Consider the following 16,177-nt stretch of genomic DNA (forward strand, 5'->3'; position numbering starts at 1 on the left):
AAATTTCAAGGTTTGACGAGCACCACAAAGTTAGCACAGATCTTTCAGGGTTGCAAACTTGGTTTTACACTATTGCTACCTACCCTAACAACATCTCAAAAATTCAGAATCTTTCAAATTTTTTTGTCCACGTTCAATGTAATATACAGTATGTCTGTATGCAGGAGTCATGGCACGTTATGGGATTTTTCCCGTTTAAATTTAGTTCAATACATTAAGTATTTCTGAAATCAACTGAAGAAACATGCGTACTATAGGAAGGTTTCCGCATTAGTTGATATCAGATCCTTAAAATGTATTGGGATCAATACGGTTTTGCGAAGTTAGCAGATTATTATCGTCTGCGTATCGAATTGGGTCAGTCCTGGGTTTCCAATTCCGATATTATCTCGAATCTCATTAGTTACATATTCAATTATGCTATAAATAAGTAATTAGCGTATAATTTTTTAAAGGGGGAAAAGGTGGAATTAGCGGTAATTATTAATAGGCAACGTTTTACGTCATCAGTCGCAGGACGCAAAATTACAAAAGTAAACTGATGAATTATTAAAACGGATCGTCTTTAGAGAGTTAGTCGAGAAAATTCGAAGTAAAGAAACGCTAGCTTCAACGGAAAGGAAACCTCAAGAGATAAGGGGGACTCTATGAAATATTGAAGGGGAGACTGAAACCACGAGAATGCAAAGAACAGCCACTCATTAAAACCAGAGGTAATTGATGATACCCTCTGGCATTTCCTAGATATTTTCATTACTTGAAGTGTCTTTGAATCACGAAAACCGTCTCTGGCACAATTTCCTTGGCTTCAGATTGAGAACGCACGGCTTTATACAATTATTGTACTCGAGAACAAATTTCATAACTGAACATTTCTCAAAACGAGAGAAATAGATGGAAATAGATGAATTCCAATTTCAAATGTTCGTCAAGCGCAAATAGAGCTCGCTGTGTCGATCTCGACCCTCTTTACCTTTTATTCCTATTATTTACGCCGTTTGTTATTTAAATTAAATCAATTAAAAGTGACGCGTAAAATTTAATTAAACGGGGTTTTAAGCTACCGGACGTGTGTACAACTACTACAACGCGGATAAATTGGAGGAAATTCGGATAATTGCCGAACGTCATTTGCGATTCAAAAATGCATTTCGCCGTGGGATTTTGGTAATATTTGAACTTCTATTCGTTCGTTAAAATATTTAATGACGTTCTCTACGAATGTTGTGGGCGAAGCAAAGCTGAAAGGTGTTTACTTATTCAAGTTAATGGTAGTTATTTTCACGCTCGTTTAGAATTGCTTTTAAACTTGCCTTAGTTTCATTGGACTGTATGAAATACTATATCCAATTGCATATCTGAAATATGCCACCGGTTATGGGAAAAATATCCATTTTTAGACTGATTCTTTTTATGCATTCCACGAGCTTATTTGCTTAGGTACGGTTTCTATTTGCGGTTCCGCATACCTCACATGGTGGTAATGAGATATAATAAATTTTTTCTTCGGGCCTCAAAAGAAGGCAGTGTATAACCTTCCTTTTTTACCAAAAATCGACTGCACCAAAATTTCTCGGGAAAACACTTTTTCTTATTAATTATGGTGTGTAGAATCCAAAACAATTCGTACTTTTTCGATCAGACTTCGGAATAAAAAGTTATAGACTAGAAACCAATTTCGAAAGAAAATTCAAAGGGCTGTAACTTTTGAACTAGTAGCCCAATCTTGGAACTGTTTGAAATGATGGATTCTGCAGGCCACGTTCTATAAGAAAATTTTTTTCCCGGGTCGATCTGAGACAATTTAAAAGAAGGCAGTGTATAACCTTCCTTTTTTACCAAAAATCGACTGCACCAAAATTTCTCGGGAAAACACTTTTTCTTATTAATTATGGTGTGTAGAATCCAAAACAATTCGTACTTTTTCGATCAGACTTCGGAATAAAAAGTTATAGACTAGAAACCAATTTCGAAAGAAAATTCAAAGGGCTGTAACTTTTGAACTAGTAGCCCAATCTTGGAACTGTTTGAAATGATGGATTCTGCAGGCCACGTTCTATAAGAAAATTTTTTTCCCGGGTCGATCTGAGACAATTTATTGTATAAAAGCTCGCCACGCTTATTGTTCTATAAACTTCAATTTCTGCACATTCATTAAACGTTCACTTAAAACCAAAACTTTTTAGTTTGGTGTTGCCTACCAGCATTTCTCCTTGTTCATATATCCTATTACTTTTCAACAAAAAAATAAAACATTAGCAAAGTTCTTGATAAAGTTTTCGGACTAAAAGTCATATAAAAGCTCAAATAAACCCATTCATAGTGACGTTTTGCCATTGTGTGCTATACCCCCGAGTAAAAATGTGAAACACCCATAACGTTTCGATACAAGCTGAAACTATTTTTTCACAATGAATGCTAATAGACATTTTCTGAAACCCTTAACCCTATTGCACTGGATGCTTCATAAGATCATGCAGTTGCAGTGCAGGGGAGAAGGCGAGGACTTTGAACATCCTCAGAGGGATGAGATATTCCAAAACACAAAACCATTGTGCATAACTACCCTGTATCCTAGGTACTTGTTTGTTTTATCTAAAAAAATTATTTCCTAAAATTATTAAGGATAGAAAAATTTTATCTCTCTTTTCCTGATCAATTAGTTTTGTTCATTCATTTATGTGACAGTTTAGATTTGATTTATTCGGCATTTCGCTAATTTTATATAAAAGATCAATGTAATTATCTAGAGATAAGGTTACCTTTTAATCGGAAAAAAACTGTTCGTTTTCGTAGAAAATGTTGTATTTTAGATAAGATAATTAAAGAAGAAGGTGAGAACCGTTCATATAGTTTTTGGTTGTTTCGACATTTGTGATATATTTTCAGTTTGCATAAAGGAGCTGCCCGTTAACCTGATAGAGAAAGATCGTGAATCGAGGTAGCCGACGTTGCACGTTGCTATGGTATCCACTTCAACAAAATTATTTCCTTGTTAAATTAATCATTTTACATTTATTCTGCTTCCATAGACGCTACACATCGCTCTGTCTCGCTGTGCGCTTCGCTATTTATATTACGACAAAATGGAACCAACGAAATTTTTGAGATTCGCGTCCCTTTAAACCAATAACAGATGAGTATCTTTTGTATACAGGGAAAATTTATCGTCTCGGCTATACTCTGCTGCCTTGGTAATGATCAAAGCGTTCTAGATGCGTACGTTTATCGTTAATAATCCGGGTGTTCCATTTTCAAGCCCTCGGATGGACAGATGGAATTCCCGCAAGCATTAGGTGTATTTGTCTTGAAGAATTTCAAAACTCAAGCAAATTCGACCGACGTTATTGAGAGTATTCCATTGAAGCTGTTTTAAAAATCGTTCTGTATTTATAAATTGCATAATAAAAAAACACAAATAAATAAAATCGGAGGACAAGCCTTAAACCGAGATAACAGCGGCTTGGACAAACTTTACACGAAACCGGCAATAGAGCAATATTTAAGTGGTTCTATTTCTAGAATGAACAGTAATTTAGTGTGAAATATTACCTGGTAAATAAAAATGTTGACACAGCGGCTTTACCTGGAACAAACGAATGTTTCGTTAATGTCAAGCGTTAAACAAAGAAATAAATATTAACAATATAAGTGCACCAAACAAGTTTTACCATAGTCACATTTTATGTGTCTAAAATGACACGCCATCAGCTTTGCCTCGTGTCACAATAATCACATCTAATTTAAAAGCTATGCTTTCAATGCTCGTTATGTAATATGCTACTTATGTATAATATGTTTTCAATTTCCACTTAATAACAAAACCGTTCATTTGGAACCGGAACATTGAAACGATAATCTGCCACAAATAAAAAAAAGGGGACTAGTTACTTTTTTATAAGTTTATGTTTATGGTAATTTTTTCGCAGATAAGGATTTTGTACTGGAAACTTTGGATACAATTGTATATTCACGGTAAATTTATTTTGTGCAAAGATAAGAAAATGACCTAAATATTCCCGGTGTAGAGGGCAATTCAATTACTTACATGAAGTAAATACAAATACGCGTTGTCGCAAAGAGAAATAAATATATTAGAAAGGCAGTGAAACAAAAAAGTTAAGCAATTTTCTCCGCAATAACTTCCATTAAATTTACGAAATATTGACCGTTTCCTTTTTTGTATTTTTCTTATTTATCCATCCATCCACGCTCCGTGAAAAAAACGCAAAAAAGTGGATTGGATGGAACGGGTTCATTCCCCCTTTCGCGTCTCCACCATACAGGACATCGGTCATCGAGACAAGAAAAGTACTAAATAAAGGCCGAAAAAGCTTAAACCCTAAGAAAATGGAAGTATCAGTAGAAGAAAAGAACCGAAGTACATAACTACTCTGGCAAACTCAAAGGAAAACTATTTTCTCCGAGAAAATATATTATAGTCTCGCAAGGATTTTACAAAAATATGAGTAACCTCTCTGCTTTCTAGGCTTTCGGTAATTTATAGCTTGAACACAAAAGAGAATGATATCGGTTAACAGACTTCCAAACTAAAATATCCAATAAGCTTTCAACTTTAGTTGCAAGTTTTATTACAAATTAAAATTGACGTTAGAAACGTTCTAAAAATTTAAATGAAAATGTGTTTAAACGAACATAAAACGTAAATAAGTGCTTTGCGCAGTTTACCTCATTCATCCCCCATTCTAACTTAAAAACTTTTTCGCCGTTTAATTCGTGACATAAAACATTTAAGTTTACGGTGTGCGATTAAAATTCTTGAAATTGCCATCTGCATTTGTTTTGTCTTTGTTTATGTGTCCATCAATGTTTCCACGACACGTTTCCCTGGCGTAAATGAAGTATTCAATTAAAAATTTGGAACACGATCTGGAAGGAAGACAAAAATCGTCGGTTAATAAATCAGGGCTGTGCCTCCAGGATCGGTAAATCTTCGCAAGTGACACTATTCCCATTTAATTTGAAGCAATCGCTGTGAGATTAACATGGACCGAATCCAAAAAAAATTTCTCGCTTATTAATTGACGAAAGCGAGATTAATTAATTATCGCCCCCAAGACCGCCTTTTTTTCCCTAAAGTAACAATCTGTTAATTTTGATTTTCGCGAACAAGGACGTCATAGTATCGGATAGCAATCTCGTAGGGGCGCGCCTCGGAATACGGAAACAAGAGATCGATCGTCGCTTTCTACTTGATTGGAGAACAAATAGTGATAGAATGTTAAATGGAATTCGGGCGCTTCCCTTTACGGCCCAGAATAAGAATTAGTCATGAATTTTTTTGCAAGTATAATGAACTTTCGCTTAACATTTGTTCTCAACTGCTGTGGAAAACATTTATTACGCTTCGTAGAGGTCCCCCGAGGTCCTTAAATCCGTATAGATAAATTGTCCTTATTTCAAATTCTGATTAATCGCAATTTGTGTACACTTAAACGTTTTGAATTATTGTTTCCGTATTAATGGAACTGTCAACTTAATTGTTATAGAAGACTTGCGACACGTATTTGCATTTGCGCTACAATCACTATGTAATTTATTGATCAGTAAATTGTAAACGCTAGAAATTGAATTGAGTTATTTTCCATGAAAACGGATGTATAATAGATACGATATATAAATCTTGATCACTCTAAGTGCATTTATGATGTTTTTGTGTTGAATGTAGGTATATAGAGCGTGATCAATTGAACAAAGCAATAAAAATAGATTTGAGCTCTATCGTAAGCGCTGTTTTCAAACGCAGTCCTTTCACAACTTCCATTTGGAATGACCTTTTCGTAATCCGAATACGTTTCAAAACATAATCGTATACATTCACGTGTGTCCGTAAAAGATAACTGAGTATATACTGGTTCGCAATCCTGAATTTAAATAGGAACACAGCATTAACACTGTACCCTTAGGTAAATAATTCCTGAAAAATTATCTGCCCTTAAAATTCCACAAAATGGATCAATTATTCATTTATTGTTTGGTTTTTAAATTATTGATTGGGGAATATTTATCTTGCATTATCCAATCGAAACATTTATTGTGGCTAACTCAGTTCAATATAAGGTCTCCCATCCACTATACATACATATGTCTACATGCAGTGGGTTGGTCTATCTATGGTTCCACCCAAGTCGGTCATAGTGTTAACCTTCTTATTACAATGTAGGTAAATGACAAAAGAGTACAGGGTGTTCCTTAAAGACATGCTAATATTTAAGGGGGTGATGGACTCATTTTAAGTAAAAAAAACTTCCTATGAAAGTATGTCCTAAACGTTTTAATTTTTGAGATACAGGGTGGTTAAGTTTTTAAATAAAATCAGTTAAAAATTAACGATTTTTATTTTTTTAAGCCAGAAGATCAAATTTGCTCAAAAATGAAAGAGGATTTAAAAACTAATTTTTATTTTAAGGGAAAGCAGTGGCGTAGTATTTTTTTCTCCATAAATATTCAATGCAAAAGCCGTACGGACGCCGCTGGTACAGAAAATAAAAAATTTTTCACATCAGAAAATGCATCTTGATGCATAGAAGACATGTACCAAAATTCATAAAGATTCCTACAATATTATCTCCGTTATTATTAAAAAACTGATTTTTTTTAAAACTTTACCACCCTGTATCTCAAAAATTAAAATGTTTAGGACTTACGTTCATAGGAAGATTTTTTTAATGAGTCAAAATATCACCCCCTAAAATATTAGCAGGTCTTTAAGGAACACCGTGTATAGAACTACATAAAATAAAAAAAATAAAGAAACTAAAATAAAATAAATAAAAAAATACTTTTGAAATAACTACCAAGCAAAGGGTATTTGCCACTACGTGGTTAGCAAATGAATTTTTTACGATAGTTATTTTTCAAACATTTGAACGGTATTACAGTGGAAGATGGAAGCCAGGAAATTGAAGGAGGCGAGATAGCAAAAGAAGAGATTGAGCCGCAATTAAATAGACTGAAGAAAGGGACAACGGAAGTGAGGGATGAAATAAGAAATGAGGTACGGATTTTTGTCACAGACAGTATCAAAAAGGAAACTAATTAACATGGAAAGGAAGAGGACTACCGGAAGAATGGAAGGAAGTGTACAAAAGACCCAGCAAACACACTTACGCTTAAAAAAACGATTCTAAAGCACTTTCATAGGATAAATTCGGTATTGGTAGTACGAATTTTTTATATCTACGTTTAAAATACGATTTTTATTCATATGCAGGGTGAGTTTTTTCAGATGTTTAGTATGGGGACCTCGTAAACCGTAAGAGATACAATGTCACTTCAGCAAAGAATTGCAGAATTTTATGTAGATTAACTACAAACAATGAATCAAAAAAACGAAAAATGTCATTTTCGAAAATGCGCTGGCGTTCATTTATTTTCAAAGATATCAAAAAATAGGTTTATAAACCCCTAGTAATTTTTTCTCAGCTTTATGATGGTGCCAAAATAAAATTTTTATCAATTGTGAGTTTCGACTAAATCACATCAACTTGCTTATTTCTTATAGACACTACACTATATTGGATTTTTATGTCATAACCAGTTTAATATACGCATATAAATCATATATCAATGATAAATAATGAACACATAATATTCCTACAAGAATATAGCAATATCCACCGGACATGCGTATTATATATGTAGGGTTTAAGTCTACAATAGAAGCTTTTTATATGGAACTGTGTTCGTGGGGAAGGGGACAAAGACTGTATGGAAAATTATAGGGGAATCACGATAATGACGACTGCATACCCAATATATGCAGTGAATAGAGCTGAAGAGGATGTTAGACAAAACACAAATGGGATTCACAACAGGGCCGGAGAAGAACAATTCCGTGTTTAAATTTTTAATTAAACAAACTTAACCAATAGAACAGTATGACAGAGACAAAATTTACTTCCTGTGTTTCAAAGCAGTTTCCCCCAATAAATTGGTGCTTAAATAAAGACTTGGCTCTGTCAACTTGACCCAAAAGAATATGACAGGAAGACTAAAAAGATCTGGTTCCTGTACATCAAGCCAATGTGTTTTCCCGTCAAAATGAGGAAAACGTTAAAAATTTTTGCCAAATGGCATCATCCTGAAATGATTAGGTATAGAAAAAACTTGCTACACTAGTGGGGGCCCTATAGCGATTAATTGAGGCATCAACAAACTCTCTAAGACTACCCACAACTCACCCCTCACACTGACGGACGGACGGAAACTCCTCGTAATAGCGGATTTATTTTTTGAAAAATGGACTAAAAACGCATGGATTGTGCCCGATACTTAATGCGCATTTAAGTTTCCCCAAGGAAAAGGACGTTTTTCTGTATTAGTTAGTCTGTAAGTACATAAATAGCAAGTAGGCATAGTAGTTTAAGGATAGAATAATAACTGCAGTTGCAATGTAAAACACTTGTATTGATAAGTTCTTAGCTAATTATAAGTAAGGGGTGAGGAAGAGACCAGATTCAACAGTGTCACATTGTCAATATACCTACCTACCCCGTGTTAAATATTTTTTGCTTTGTACTCCAATTTCCACACAAAAGGAACGTGTATATTAACAAATTCGCCTGTATTCGATTACATAGACAGTAAAATTCAGCAGAAAGAATTGCGAATTATTTCTACGAGCAACTTGGAGGTACAATGAAAAGTCGGGGGCAAGTAAAATGTATCGTAAAAGTGTCAATAAAATAAGAATTTGCCAACTACTAATAGCAACTCGTATTATATTACTACTAGTAAATATTAATTAGTCGTAAAATGACTGTGGCATTTTATTATAAAACCTTAATTAACGTCAAAGTGCCAGACCATTAAATGTGAGTAGCAGAATATGGCCTATAAATGACATAAACTAAAATATAGCTACAAATAAATAATAAGAGCAATCAAAATATATTTAATGTACGGTAGGTACCAGTACCAAATAGAACGTTTGGTAATGGCTGAATAATTCTTTATGATCTTCATCAATATACTTAGCTTATTTGTACAACTAGTTTTGGAAATTATACTTTTATTAATGAATTTCCAGTTTGGTCAATTATAATGTCTGCCTGGAGTAGTCTATACATATTACAACAAAAAAATGAATGAATTATTTGTGACCGATCCAATATCTCTTCTAAATGTTACTAATTAAATTACCTATACAGATCGCAGAGATATATGAAAATCGATCACTACTCTTATTTTCAATAGGCATCGAGTAAGGGCAATGAAATTCAATAAGTAGGTAATCGAATTAAAGATCTTAATGGAATTAAAATCTCTATAGCAATTCTCAAAAAGTTCGATATATTTTAATTCAGTTATTATAGAATTTAGTTGAAGTACAACAGAAAATATTTCAATTACTATAATTTGAAAAATTCGATTACTTTCGAGGAGTAATTGGTCTTTGAATTACTTTTTAATTTCGTTTCAGGAATCGTCTAGAGTTTTCAGGAGCAATATTATAAGTTGGTGCGTTTCAAATTACAGTTGGTTGGTAATTATGACAACTCCGCCAATAATATTTACAAAGTATTTTCTACGTAACAATTTACTTCAGGCAATTGAAAAATAGATGTAGGTATATTTTCCATTGCCATATTTGACGGGTTTTACACAGTTGCCCACCATTACATCATACATGCGCAGAAATTTTGTACAATCAGCTGCAAAGAGGTTCTCTTCAATAAAAAAGAAGTCCACCTAGGAAGTATATCCGCACTTTTTATTTGACCTTTGCCTTGTATATCAACTTTAATTCAAAATTTGATTCTGACACTTGCAAGTGTTTGACATAATCGCTTAAGGTGGCGTTTACATTGGAAAAGTGGAAATTTCCACAATAACTTCCTTCTGGGTATAAATTTTTGGTTGAAATAACATTCATTCAAATATATAATGTTCCGACATTTGCATGAAACAAAAATTATTTAGCCAATTCCTGTACTTTCGCCGTTATTTAGGAAATAAGTTGTTAAAAAACTCCCATATAAAATATATATCTTTCATTTTTATCACACACCGATGATAATAATTTGTTATCAAATTTAACTTCATTCACAAGCTTAAACCTTTAGCAACCATCGGTCGTTAACAGAAGTTAATTTTTTTACTTCGAAACAAAGTTATTGAGGAAATCGCAAGGCAACTTTTGCACTTTTTGTAAACGCCACCTTAATCACACCCCGCACGTAACTTTAAATGATGTCCCACTTCAAGTACGCTCACTTAGAGAAAGAACATCAAAGAAACTAAAGCCAACTGCACGAAGAGAATAAATACCCTCAAAACACTTGCACACCGCCATTGGGGAACTCAAGAAAAAATGCTGTTAAGAGTGTAAAGTCACTAATACGTTCAAAATTGAACTATTGCAGCATCTTATCTGTCCTTAAAAAGCTCAACACACTCCATAATACTGGTCTACGTATCTGCCTAGGAGCTTTTCGTTCCAGTCCAGCAGAATCCCTTTACTGTGAAGCTCACGAACTTCCCCTTTACCTTCCACGCGAACAACTTCTTTTAATTTATTTCTCAAGGGTATCTACTAATCCAAAAAATCCCGTGTATAATGCTTACACTAACAACATTTTCAAACACCCTTTATGCAATCACCAAAATGTTAAACGATTTTATAAGACCCAATGACTTTGCCTAAATCAACTCCCCGCCCACACTCGGTCTACTCACCATGGACTAGACAAATGCCGCAGTTTAACACAGCCTCAAAATAATGACCACTAATCTATCCCCATTCACTATAATAGGAACAACATAATCATAATTCGCAGGTTGAGGATTGGACATGCTCGAAGAACTCATGGCCACTTCTTTGAAAATCAAGCCCCCCCCCCCCACACCAAATCCTGACAGTCAAACACACCCTCTCAGAATGTTGACTAGATATTGAAAACAGACGCAAATACCAGATCGGAATAAACCTTAAAATAGTATATTAAGATACAAGTGTATAAATCAAGTCTTTAAAGCACGCGCAACGAGTTTAAGGGCACGACGCAAAGCGGAGTGCCTTTAACGTTGCAAGTGCTTTAAAGACCAATTATACACGTGTATCTTATAGTATTTTTTATTATACCTGCAGTATAATTTAAAAATAGGAAATACAATGAAGTCATATTGACGTTATACTCGAATACATGTCTAATTAAGTGGGCTGGGTGTTCGTAATTTCACGATTGCCATGGAAACGTCACTTGACGTTTGCTTATAAAAATCGTCGTCTTTGTGAATAAAACGATTTCCGTTGAAAAAGATACTACACCGTCCATTAAATCGCTTGTTGTAAAATCTAAACAAACGTTGGTAGGTGTAAAATCTCAATCCAGTAAAGCCTATTATCAAGCGTATGTAAAGTTGTTTCCATGGATGAATAGGAAAGTTACTTACGAATAAAGTCTTAAATGCATAGATAATGCTGGCATATATGAAGGAAATGTCAAAGGTATTTAAATCTTCTATCTTTTGGTGCATTCATTCAAAACTTCACTTATTGCTGGAACTAAAAAGTGGAACAGATTTGGAAGCATACCCTAAATTACGCGCGTTTGTAAAAGCTTCAACCAAAGGATAGGTACAAGCCAAAGAAATGTTTTGCATTTACAGAAAGCGACTTAGGAAGATTTTTTATTTCACCCAGATGACAGTTTCAAAAGTCATACTTGAAGTATCGTTACTTAGCAACTTTAAAGCACGTGTGTTTTAAAGGCCTTTTTTCGCACGCATTTTTTTCGCACGCATTTGAGTGTTTAAAACGGAGATTGTGATTCAGGTATAATAAAAAAGACCTTGCACTACCAAAAAGTGTCAACAAAGCACTAAGCTTTTTTAAAGAAATCAAGAAATCGACCTTTATGATTGTGTTGTGAACTAATAAATCTACCAAACTACTTGTAAACGTGCCAATGGCAACAGCTAATAAATAAATTCGAAATCAAATTTCCCTGATACATTCGCCCCCAAAAATGGTGTCTGTTCTCTGTGTCCTAGGAGACAAATATTCCAGCGGAGCCACATTTTCCTTGAGGGAAAATTATTCCGAGGACGATTTTTTCTGGAAACTGAGGTACTGGAGCCAATACATGTTAAAAGCAGTTTCCTACAGTTCTATCTCGATATCTGGTTTGGATTCATAAGATTATAAACTGTAAACTTAGCTGGTGAAATACAGGCAACATTGGAGCTGGAAAATGCACAAACCATTTGTAAAGACAAATAACTTGAAAGATTCCACCCTGTATATACAGCTTACGACGATACATACATTTTTGAGAGTTGGCAACCATGCAATTTCTAGGGGGGAAAAAGCTGCTTGCGCCACCTAAAAAGCACGAACTAGGTTGCGTTTGGCATCTTGTCTTGAATGGCGGTAGTGAACGTTTCGCTCCATAAATGTTTGTTGTTATTTTGTGTTATTTAATGCAGGTAGTAATTTTTGCATTTCTTTATATCGTATTTGTGTTTTGTTTGCCGCATTTTATATTTTTGTGTGTTTGAATATTTGTTTTTGAAATTTACTTGGTTTAACCGCAATGCAATCATATGTGTGATACCGTTATGCTATTGTTTGTAATTGTTTACATTTTTGGTGTAATGTTTGCTTAATTTATGTTTATTGATGTTGATTACTTGGTCTTGTCCCTGAAGTTACATTCATATAAGTTTTGATCATTTTATTTTAATATGTGGAAATTACCGATTCGTTTAATGTATGTACTGACTTGTTGTATGTTACTAACAATTTTCTCCGTGAATGAAGCAGTCTCGGGAAGGTGGAAAAAGAAACTGTAGTCTATAATTATGTGTTAGGGCACCTAATTCCGTGCACTGTCTTCGACATCCAACTGTAGGTTCGAAACCCCGAAACCAGGGGCGGACTACCCATCTTGCAGGAGCGAGATTACGCTAATCAAAGCTCTTCAGTTTAGAATCTATGTGCGTTAAATGAGTGGCGATTCAATAATTTCCACATATTTTGTTTTTAGTCAAATTTGCCTACAAGGCCATGTAGTTTTCCATTTTGCTTTCAACAAAGGACTTTATTGCACCAAAGATGGGTCACATCCTGTACTTTTAACCCTTTCTCAGAATCTTGGTACCTGCTCCTACCTGACCCATTGTCCCCAAAAACTTGCTTTAACCTTGAGTGTAACCAACATTGTGTATATGCATTTACTATCTTTGTTAACTACTGCTTAAAACTTTTACAAAATATTTTGTTAATTAACTTTTGGACTGTTTTAATCAAACTGCAAGGTTTTTCTTACGTCGTACTCTTTTTACCCTTGGCAGTGACTTTTGCGAGAGTACGACACCTTTTGGCTTTGTTTGTTTTGTTTATATTAATGTACATCAACTAAATTTCCGGGTTTTCACAATCATAATAATTACGATCATTATTAAGCAAACTTTTCACAATTTCAGTGTTTTATTCCCTACTGGCTTCAGGTCAAAGCGTCGTCTTCAACTAACGTAAGGGGGCCCTGCCTTAGATGTTTTATCACGTGCCACTTTTTAAATTTAAGCGGGTACTTGTTTAGTTTTAGAGGAATAGTCATTCGGGTGGCCATTTTTAAACGTTGCCGGGTTGATTTTATTTCCGTGTTCTTGTAGTGTGAAGTTACCTGGGGGTTAAGTACACTACAAACTGCATAACACTATAAGTGGTTCATTTTGAAATTGTTCCAGTCATGATAAATAAAACTAGCTTACGGTCTTGGTAAACGACCTCTTCACATCATGCAGGAAGTTATTGACCGGGAAGCTTTATATTACAAAAAGGAGAAAGGAATATTGAATAACAATCTCGCGAACTACCTAAATTAATGTAAAGCAAAATAATACAATGAAAGAAACATTAAAAGAGTTCCGTACGACGCTGATTTTCAGAACAAAATTTTTACACAATGTTATCCTCAAGGGCAATCGTGTTCCGAACAAATTGTATAACCAACGAAAAACTCATGTACTTAAATCTACTAATATTTCATTATGTCCGGATATTGAAGCGATGAAGGGATTTGTTTAGAACGTAATTAAATTTCGAACAGTTGTGTGAATAAAAGAATTAAAGAAGGAGCATAGAAGTTCATCAACGTTTCATTGGTTCAATTAGTATAGCACGAGTAAGTTACATGAGAATTCAATTACCATAAATGACGATTAGTTTGGAAGAATTCCTTTGACACCCGCGTTCATCGTTAACGATTTCCATTAAAATTTGTTGATTGCTCTAATTTGATGAAGCGGGCGAGATTCGTACCGATAAATCAATTCGAAGCCAATGTGAAAAGTACCAGTGTCCCCATAATATATTTACTCCATTTTAATATAAACTACGACAAAGCGGTAATCTTAGATAACGACATTTTGTGCAGAAAATGGTTTCGGGCTCCAACCTTATAAAACATGAAATACGGATATTCCTAAATTTATTAGACGTTACTATTGATACAGCTACTGCATTGGAAATATTTTGTGTTTCGGTTCTGTGCAAATAATTAGTGTTTTAGTAGTTTGGTGTTACGAGCAACAAAAGTTTCCGGAAATTCTAAAATCCTTGAAAAATGTTACTTCTAAAGCTTCCACTGAACAAGGCTACGCTTTTAACTCGACAAATTTTAACTATCTCGTTAAACAAGAAAGAACTTGAGATTTTTATATCTAGTTTGATGGGATTATATCTACACAAAGTTTCAAATTATAATCGGATTTTTCTAAATTGGGATTAGGCAACTTCAACATAAATATGAGCTAATTATAAATAAATTCCATTGTTGGTAGGCTGTCGCCTTTCCTTAAATTTAACAATTTAACACTGTACGGTATTGAAATTTAGTGCGCGAGGAAATCAAGCAATTACCCAAAAAAGATGTAAGGGTGGGTTGTAATTTACAACTGAAATATAACTGGCTCCTATAATAAATTATTAGGTGTGAGGCGTAGATAAAATTAACTTCTTTTATGTGTGATTTACAAATTGTGAGAACAAAGGAGGATTCTCCCCTGAGTCTATTGGAAATTTCTTAACGATCTCCAAGGGCAGCTTCCACTTTGACGATTGCGGACAATTAAATACTGGATGAAGCATTTAAAACGAAACAGGTATTGACGTTTGAGTGCGTTTAATAACTATAATGGCTGGTAGGCAGAACGTACACGCAATTATATCTACTTGCCCTTTTGGAGCGCAAAAAAATAGTGACGACAAAAGATCCTATAAACAGCCTGTAATTTTTATTCGGATTCGAAATTTCGTTGTGAAGTTAGAAATTTTGAGATTTCAGAATTTAGGTAAATTATTACAGAAATTCTATAGGGCATCGAAATTCATATTTAATTACAAGTGCTAATTCGGCATGACGTCACTTCAGCACCATGGAAACTGCAAATCTAACATATTGGAAAAAAGTGTGATTCGATTCGTAGGGCGGGAATTAATTTTTCTGTATGTATGTTATAGTTATATCGCTCTTGTTTGTTCATGCAATCACTTTCTGAGAATTATTTTTTTTTATTGTGTTTCCCGTATAAAATACAGGGTGATTCCTATAGTACCTGCCACCGTTTGGGAGCGTATAGGGGGTGCCTAGGGGAGTATTTTGATATAGGACACTTGGGGTCGGAAATCTAAAATAAGGGCGCCAGAACCAAATTTATCTTCTGGAATTTCACGCCTGTATGTAGGCAACCCAACCGACCGACGTTTCGCGCGGAGCGATGCAGAGCGAGTTAGCGCGAGGAAGCGACATGGGAGGGAAGGAGGGAAAACGACAGTCAAAAGCAATAACGTTTACAAGTGTTCAACGTGGCCACCGTTGTTCTCAATGCACTTCCTACATCTAGCCAACTATTATTATACTATTGCCATAGTGTTTATTCACTTGATACGCGTCGTTGCAGACGGGATTTCGTGGGTTTAAACAAAATTCTGATCAAGTGTCAGCCACACATCGCCGCCTGAGATCGCTCCGTGTGCACCGCCGGCCGGTTGGGTTGCCTACCTACAGGCGCGAAATTCCAGAAGGTAAATTTGGCTCTGGCACCCTTATTTTAGATTTCCGACCCCAAGTGTCCTATATCAAAATACTCCCCTACGCACCACCTACACGCTCCCAAACGGTGGCAGGTACTATAGGAATCACCCTGT

The 16,177-nt window shown here is 34.9% G+C and overlaps 1 protein-coding gene across 11 annotated transcripts in view; it reads right to left on the reverse strand.

The window, feature by feature from the left end:
* The window catches only part of LOC116176810 (complexin), a 501,249-nt gene that overhangs the window by 419,235 nt on the left and 65,837 nt on the right, over window positions 1-16,177 (reverse strand). For 5 of the 11 annotated variants that reach the window (XM_031495589.1, XM_031495590.1, XM_031495580.1 and 2 more), the window contains one exon: window positions 3,553-3,586. The exons of the other annotated variants lie outside the window; for them this stretch is intronic. The gene's annotated coding sequence lies outside the window, so the exon portion shown is untranslated. The remainder of the gene's footprint in view (window positions 1-3,552; window positions 3,587-16,177) is intronic. 11 annotated transcript variants of the gene reach the window in all.

Source organism: Photinus pyralis, unplaced genomic scaffold (assembly GCF_008802855.1).
Source record: "Photinus pyralis isolate 1611_PpyrPB1 unplaced genomic scaffold, Ppyr1.3 Ppyr1.4_LG7, whole genome shotgun sequence".
Lineage (NCBI taxonomy): Eukaryota > Metazoa > Arthropoda > Insecta > Coleoptera > Lampyridae > Photinus > Photinus pyralis.